The following is an 8,759-nucleotide window of genomic DNA, read 5'->3' as shown; positions in this document are numbered from 1 at the left end:
ACATAAAACCATATTTGACCTATGTAAAAGATGGATTATTTCGTACGGTAGAACTGATTTAACCACGGAAAAGATAAAAAGAACTCATGTGCGCCCCTTGAACAACAGAGCAGTGTCCCAATGCCTCGAATTATTGCGACAGCTACGGTAATAACAATACTTTATTATAACCATATTTATTATTTTTCTTTGAATATTGAGAGGTTAAAAAAAAAAAACACTGGAAAGGGTCAGTAGATTAAAAACAAGAAACAAATTTGATAAGTAACGTCGCCGAAACACTATAGGCACGCACGCGGCACGCACGATTCGCGAAGCGGCTCGAGTATCGGAGTATCGCCGAGACACCGACACCGTAAAACTCAAGCCTCGGCCGTAATAATGTAAACAAACTTCTCTGACTTTTTTCTCTCTCGGTTACACCGATTGCGCATGTGCGCCACGCTCCTGGAGAGCCACTGGCACTGGTAACGTTTTTGAAAGGGGGGCTGACGGAGAATTCGGTCTCTCCGACTCTCCTCTATTTTCGTGCTCACTGCTAGCATAAAACGTGTCACGTTATTTCGTAGCTCTATTAATTCATAACCCTCAATAAACATAACAGTTTGTAAATTTTAACCTATGCCCCTCATTTCCACCTACTGAGGTCAAACGGATCTGATGTCGTTATGGCGCCACCTATCTTATTATGGCGAAAGATATTTTTAGAACCAAAGCTTGGCGCAATTTTTGGATTTTCATTGTTAAATTTGAAAAACGACTTACCAGGAGACCTATCTTCGTAGATAATTCCCTTAATTTTTTAAACACGAACACATCTTATATCAGAATTAATACCTTCAGCGATCATTAAAAAATATATATTCAGGTAAATACACTGGTAACCACCTTATATCGGCTCTTATGCCTCTGTGGTTGCCAGTAACTTTGTTTGCGTAATAAATAATAACAGAAGTAGGATAAGGGACTAGAAGTACTGAGCTAACCAAATTCTTCATTTGGCGAAAGTGAATATTCTAGATAACACACCAACGGTTGGCCCTCTGGTAGCGGTTTCTGAATTTTCTCTCCAAAACGTGAAACGCTAGTGGGCGGCGGTAGACGGCCGAACTAGATTCAAGCACCCGCGTCCGTGTTCCGCGGCTTTAGGTTGAGGGGAAGGGGGTAGGAAATGTTTTTGAAACTCGACCAATTTTTTGTGTAGGCGCGATGGAAGCGGCATAAAATCCTCAAATTTGTTCCAGGATCTATTACCAATGCTAGAGCTCTTTAGTTCTAGTCTCATCCTACTTCTGATAATAATAATAATAGTTTGAAGTTTTAAACTTAGAACCCCACTTAAGTAGATCTGCCGCTCGAGATCTGCTCACTTGTGCTCAGTTAAAGCAGACGAGAGAGAGAAGGACAAAGCTTTAACTTTTCAATAAACGGGTCACATGTTCAAAATAAATAGTAGCTTTTAATGTGCACTGCCGCTAGGAACCGTTTGGAACATTTACCTTTGATATTTTCCCCTCTGCACTCTATCCTTAGACATTTGATAAATCTGTTTACATTTTACATAATTATTAGAAAGAATTTGTAAAAACAATAGCTTGTAATCAATAACAACAGTGCCACACTATAAAAAACATAATCTGTCAAAGTAAAGGCGTAATATTCTATCAATTTTAGTTTTGTTTTCGTACAATCAAATGTTTAAAATAAAATTTCCCTAGACAATTAAACCATTTCGGCCGTAGAACCGTGACCTAAGCACATTATTCGTAGTGACGCATTTTGTGACTAATAAAAACCGAAAGTAAATTCTGTCCCTAAAAAATTGTTCATGATCGTTTTGTGACACTATTTGAAAACCTTGCACCAGCTTGCTAAAGCAAATACAAAGTAAATAGTACGAAACAATTGTTAAAATGTACGGTGCTAAAGAGACTTGGCGTACAAAACGTCGAAAACCCAGAGTTCGTGCAGTTGACAACACGGACAAATTTAAGAAGTACGAAATTCCAGCTTGCGTAAGACAAAATCAATTATTTAGCGTGTTGTTTCGGCTATTACGAATACTGGGTGTTTTTCGCGAGAACAATTGGCACCTGGGATTTTGGATCACGTTAATAATAGTCAACGCCTATTTATTACATAAAACTAGTCTCTTCGTTTACAATATAAACTACATAAATTCTAAAATGTCACCCCGTCTCCTTTTACAGTACTTTAACGAAAACTTGAACTTAGGTGCAACCGCTTACATAATAAACGTATTTTTATTTAACAAAGATTTAAATAAAAACATCTTGGAAAGCTTAAGAGTTTGCACTCAGATGAGTTCCAAATACAAAATATCCCGAGTTTTAAACATTATGATCGTGATGATATTCATCGCAATTTTAAACAACTTCATTTATTATAGTTTCGTGTTTTTGTTGTACGATACAAACAGGACGAGTACAAGTATTTATTTAAGAATATTGTTCTACAACTTACAATGTTTATCCTCACATCCGAATATACTGGATGCTTTACGAATATTAGTAATAATAGGCAATAGGTATTCAAATCTGGTTGAACATTTAATCGAAGTTCTTATAATTCTAACCACGGAGAGCGTTAGAAATCAAGCCGAGCACCTTATTAGACGCATTCCAAACCACGGCTTCAACGTCCGTCAACTCGGTGTCCAACACACGCAGCTTTATGCAGTGGTCAATAAATTGGACTTAATGTTAAAATGGATAATATCCGTATCTATAGTGAAATGGTCCGTTAATTTATTTTATAACGTTGCAATGCTATATGCATTTTCCAATATGAAGTATGAAAGGAGAGTTGAAGCGTTTTCCATTTTCAGAACGTGCTTCATTGTAAGTCACATAATATATGAATTTTTACCCGTTTTGAGTAAAGCACTGATGTTGATCATTTTGTCACTTATGCACAACTGTAACGGGTCTCTTTTGTCAGCCTGTCATTTGCGGTCGTACAAGAGAAAACTGCGCGATGGCAACGATACCCCAATTACGTCATCTAATGAACTGTATTTATGAAACAAAATTAACGTGGCACCGTTAAAGTTTACCTTAATGAAAGCAGCCACTATTGATTTGGCTTTCCTCGGAAATTTGTTCGTGACCCTGTTCTCTAATTTTCTATTTATACTTTCTATAATGCAAAGTGAACTACCGCCCAACCCTTGTCCTAATCCTAATCAGTGAGCACATATTAGAAAGAGCGTCAAAAAGGGAAGGTAACTATTACGGTATCTCTCACGCGCACGGGCCGGAAATAAGAAAAATTTCTTATAGGACATGTGTGCAGTGACCCCCTGTTTGACTGAAAAATTTATGGGACATTGTCCGCTGGAGTGTGCAAAAATAGTATCATATCTCCATAGTCAAAATATCTAAACTTCGTAAAATTTATTGGTCAAACTGTCCAGTGACCCCCTTAGTTATTAACAAAATTGTGGGACATTTTAAAATTTTATAGGACAATGTCCAGTGTCCTGTGCTTATTTCCGGCCCTGCGCGCACCTACCAGGATCAGCGTGGTTAACTGTAGCCTCGGCAGTAAATAAACTTCTCCGATATTTTTTCCCCCTCTCTGTTGCGCCGATTGCGCATGTGCAGGAAGGGGGGGGATGACGGAAAATTTGCTCTCCACAAGTCTCCTTCTCATACATGCTCCCAGTCATAATGCAACGCATAAACCATAACAAATACTTAATGCTTTAACTGTCTATAACATCAAAAGCGCATAGATAACCAGAAAGTGAAGAACGAGAAGCCTAACCTCAAACTTGAAAAATGAGTTCCCCCATAGTCGATTCAAGATTTCCGTCCCCCTTACAGAGCGACGGGAAGAGTTGGTCTTGTGCCGCGGCGGAGAGTTACTTTCGCGTAGTTTTACACAAGGTACATGCGTAAGTTGGCTAGAAAATATAGTTCACTTATTTCTTTATTTTCATGTCGTGTGCTATAGTTTAATTCCAAGGCTTAATATAATCTAGTCATTTAGGTAGTCGGGAATCGGCACATTTGTCAAAATGTCAGATTTGAATTTAGCAAACATTTTAGAAAGCTACGAAAAGGATGACTTTTCCCTGATTGATAAAGACGGAAAACTTAAAGGTGCAATAGAATGCATGAAAAACAATTTCAAAATTCAACTTAACGAAACTTGAAAATTCCACGACGATTGAACCAAAAGAGCGCTAAAGAACAACCGTTAAGCCTAGTTAAGCAGCCGATTTCTCAATAGTATTCCCCACTATCCCCAGGAGCCGCTACCATCGCGAACTACTTTCCGCTTGTCACGTGACATTAACGATGACCTAATATATCTCTGATTCGATTGGTAGTTGAAAACGAGGCTCACCAACCACCCATTTGTGTCTCCCCTTGCTTCTCATTTTACACGAATACCGTTGCTAAAGGCTGGAAAGGTTTAATGTTCTTCACTTTCTGATCTATGCGCTTTTGATAACATCAAATAAGAATGATATTAAAAGTGTTTTTCAAAGCTGTTCTTAAGTTGAAAAATTATTATAGGTTTGTAATCAATAATAACAATGGCACGCCCTAAAATATAATCTGTCACACCTTTTTGTCATCAATTTAATTTTGCCTTCCATTGTTTGAAAGGGAAACTTCTAAAAAACAATTAAACCATTTCGGAAAAACCGTGCACTAAAAATACAATTTGTCGTGTTTTAGTCTAAACCATAACGTGAGTTGCAGTACGCAAAATGGCGCAAGAATTTAAAATTTACTTCATCCGTTTATTTAAAATTAATGCAACTATTCAAACGGTTCCTAAAACCCAGAACCGAGCAGGACATAATTTGCGCGAAGTGTAACACGCTAACTTGGCTAATACTAAAATTTCTAAACTTATTTGGATTATTTCGTCACCATAAATCAAAATTGAACCTTGGATTTTGGATAACCATTGTGATAGTAAACTGTTATACAATACATTACACATGCAAGATCGTATATTAACATAACTTCATTCAACATGGTGACATGGATAGTTACTGTTGGATTAGCCGTATAATAAACTTGTACGCGACCGCCTACGTCATCAACTTCTGCTTTCGCAAAAATATACTATCGAGCAAATGCGTAAGATCGATTGAATCGTGGCATAAATCGAATTTTAAATTATCGAGAATTCTCACAACGATATTGGTAATGTTAACCGTAATTTCATGCGTTACTTTGTCATTTGAAATTATATCCTGTATATTTTATATCGACCAAGACCCTCAACACTTGATACCACTTCGATTATATAATTTCGAGTTTTTAAAACATCGATTAAATCTGGCAAAGTTTTTGATTATTTCTGACGTGTCATCTGGTCCAATAATGAATTTTTTGGAGTATTTGATAATTGTAATGATAATTTTTCTGTCAGAAAGTTTAAGAGCAAAGGTAAAGAATTTTGCCAAAAATGTATCGAATATTTCTATGAACGATATATTATCGTTCAATATCGAATCGAAGAATGAATTATCGTCTAATATCGAACTGACAAATGAAATATCGGAAAATCTTGAAACTGTCAATACAATATCGTCTAATGTCGAATATACCTTAACCAATAGATTGTTTAAAAATTGTCGGGAAAATGAAAAATTGTTTAATGACGATATTACCAATCAGATATCGTCTAGCAACGATATTCCCAACAAAATATCGTCTAGCAACGATATTCAAAACAAAATATCGTTTAGAAACGATATTTGCAACAAATTATCGTCTAGCAACGATATTCCCAACAAAATATCGTCTAGCAACGATATTCCCAACAAAATATCGTCTAGCAACGATATTCCGAACAAAATATCGTCTATGATCGATATTCATAACGAAATATCGTCTAGCAACGATATTCCCAACAAAATATCGTCTAGCAACGATATTCCCAACAAAATATTGTTTAGCAACGATATTCCCAACAAAATATTGTTTAGCAACGGTATTCCCAACAAAATATCGTCTAGCAACGATATTCCCAACAAAATATTGTTTAAAAAAGATTCCACAAATATCATTTCACTAACAAACGATCTGGCTCATAAGCTATCGTGTGACAGTGACCTACCTAACCAAGCATCGTTCAATAATTGGTGTAACAATTCAGCCACAACGCAACAATTAGCCGAAATACACACCAAATTATTCGCTACCATATTAGAATTAAACTCAAAGTTTCAATACATAATTAGCATTTTACTATTAAAATGGTGCTGGAATATTTTACTTAGTTTAACCGCAATGTTTTTAAAATTAGAAGTAAATAAAATCACATTAAACACGTTAGCATTCACCTACGAAATGAGCCTATTCCTATTTCCAATTTGCAGTCTAACTATATTCCTATTTATTTTATCCTTAATGAATAATTGCAACGAATTACTAGTGTCAGCTGGACACTCTAGGTCAAGGGTCACTGGGAAATCGCACGAGAGCTTGGCCATCGAATCGTACTTATGGAATAAAATGAACACGGCGCCAATAAAATTCACGGTACTGAATTACGTCACGTTAGACACGCAGTTATTGGGTAGTCTATTCCTGGCAGTGTTCTCTTATTGGACATTCATGGTTTCGATAATTAAAACATAAAATACTTAATATAATATAATACTTCTCTTCGAGAGACGTGTACTTGCACAGAGCGGGGTGGGTAATTAGTAATTGTAACATGATTCTTCCCCAACAACATCTCTAAATTAACATTTATTATAGCAGGGTTACTAAACCGAATCATGCATGCATGCACATACGCCATTTTAAATAGTTCCCTCGTCATTACTATATCTATTAGCGCTGCTTAACTATTTGCCAAGGCACATGCATGCGCTTGTTGGTTAATTTTTGTCCCGCCACGTCAAGACAATCAAGGTTTGTGCCTGCTTGATTGCTGAATGGGGATTTAGTAAATACCACCAAACAATTATAGAATTCACCATAGCACGGTGCGATGTAATTACACCCATTTTAATTTAATTAAGTTTGATGAGCGGGAGAGCAAATGTTCAAAAAGGGTAATTCCCTCGCCTGGGAAGAATCATGTGATTACATAACTAAAACATTAAGAGCTGGAGTGTCACTCTTCTTCAATTATCCCCTTCTGATAACAATAATAACCTTATGTATGATACAACAAAAGATTTGAAACATTTTCATGACTAGAAAATTAAATATAAACACTGTCTTAAGAAATACGACAAAACTGGATGTTTTGAAAAGCGTACTGGAAAAGTTTTGTTGTTTCATGTCAATAAAGGTGTTGTTGGAACTCCTAAAGTTCCAAAAAGGAATTTTTTTATTATCTTTATATTTTCGTTAAATGTTTACTTTTTAATAAAATTTACTTACTTTCATAACACCTTTAAAACTAGTACTTTAACAACCCTTTAAAAATTTTACCTTAGAAAATAAAATTGTCAAACTTGATTTATAATGCTCTAAAATTTTACCAAGAAAAATATCTATAGAAAGAAAATTGTTAAAACCCATGACTAACCAAAACACCCCAAAATTTCTTGTAGAGGGAGAGGACCAAACTCTCCAAAATATTCAGAACGTAAAATTACTTGTATCGGAAAGGACGTTCTCGTGAAGCTCTGTATAAGGAGTTAATAATAGGAAAGGAGTTTATAAAATTTTTGAAGTTTTAAAATATATTGAATAAAACTGTTTGTTTAAATCATCCTGGTCTCATCTAATTATAAAATGGTGCCGAAACCCGGGATTAATTGCCGTGTATAAGCGGGATCCAATTAACGAACAATTAAGAAATGAAGAAAATTTGAATACGGAACAATATAGTGTATAAGCTATATCGCTGGTGTATTAAGAAGATCGAAAATAGTCGTGTATAAGCGTTTAAATATATTGGAAAGACAAAGTTATAAAGAAAGAATTAAGAAGAGATCAAGGAAATAGAATTATCGCAGTTTATAATGGCGGAGTATGAAGAAAAGACAGAAAGAACGGGAGAAGAAAGTAATGAAGACGATGAAGTCAGTTCTGAAAGCAGTTTCGAAATGACACCTGAAGAAAAATTAGAAAAGGCAAAAGCCATGAGAACCGCCACGAGACGAAAATTAACCAATTTGCTAAAACGGATTCACAGTGAGACGCAGAAAGCAGAAATGAATCTAGTAGCATTAAAGATCATGAAGGTCCAATTAAACGAGCACGAATCAATTATAAGAAAATTGGAGAGAAAGATATATCGACTTCTCCCAACATCTTCAATCGAAAAGGAAATAGACTCTCGCGAAAAATGCGAGGAAGATATGGTTACCGCTAAAGTGACTCTACAACATTATATAAGCATCATGCAAGAAAAAGCTACAAAAGTACCGTCAGCTTATAGAATGGCTGAATTGAACGAAAACATCCGAGTCCCTGAATCGAGAGACATAATGGAAGAATCATTAGAATCTAATACAAATCCCAAAGAGACGACATCGACAGAAGCCACACAGAATCCACTAATCATAACCCCACCTTTTATCCCTAGAACAAGAATCTCAAGTAGTTCGTTTCAACTACCTGCAGCTTCACCACAAGCGTTCATTACAACTAGTGCGGGAATACAGACTCCACAGACTTTAATTTCTACAGTACAAACTGTACCTAGTGTTATATCAACGAACCCGCCGCTAGTGTCGTTATCAAATACAATGCCACCACAAATGGGAGGTATTGGACAGGGAATGGGAACAGGAGCGCTACCTT

The sequence above is a fragment of the Phalangium opilio genome, unplaced genomic scaffold (genome assembly GCF_054372755.1).
Source record: "Phalangium opilio isolate 3A_F unplaced genomic scaffold, DU_Popi_V2 ptg000038l_1, whole genome shotgun sequence".
Taxonomy (NCBI): Eukaryota; Metazoa; Arthropoda; class Arachnida; order Opiliones; family Phalangiidae; genus Phalangium; species Phalangium opilio.
This window is presented reverse-complemented; position numbering follows the sequence as displayed.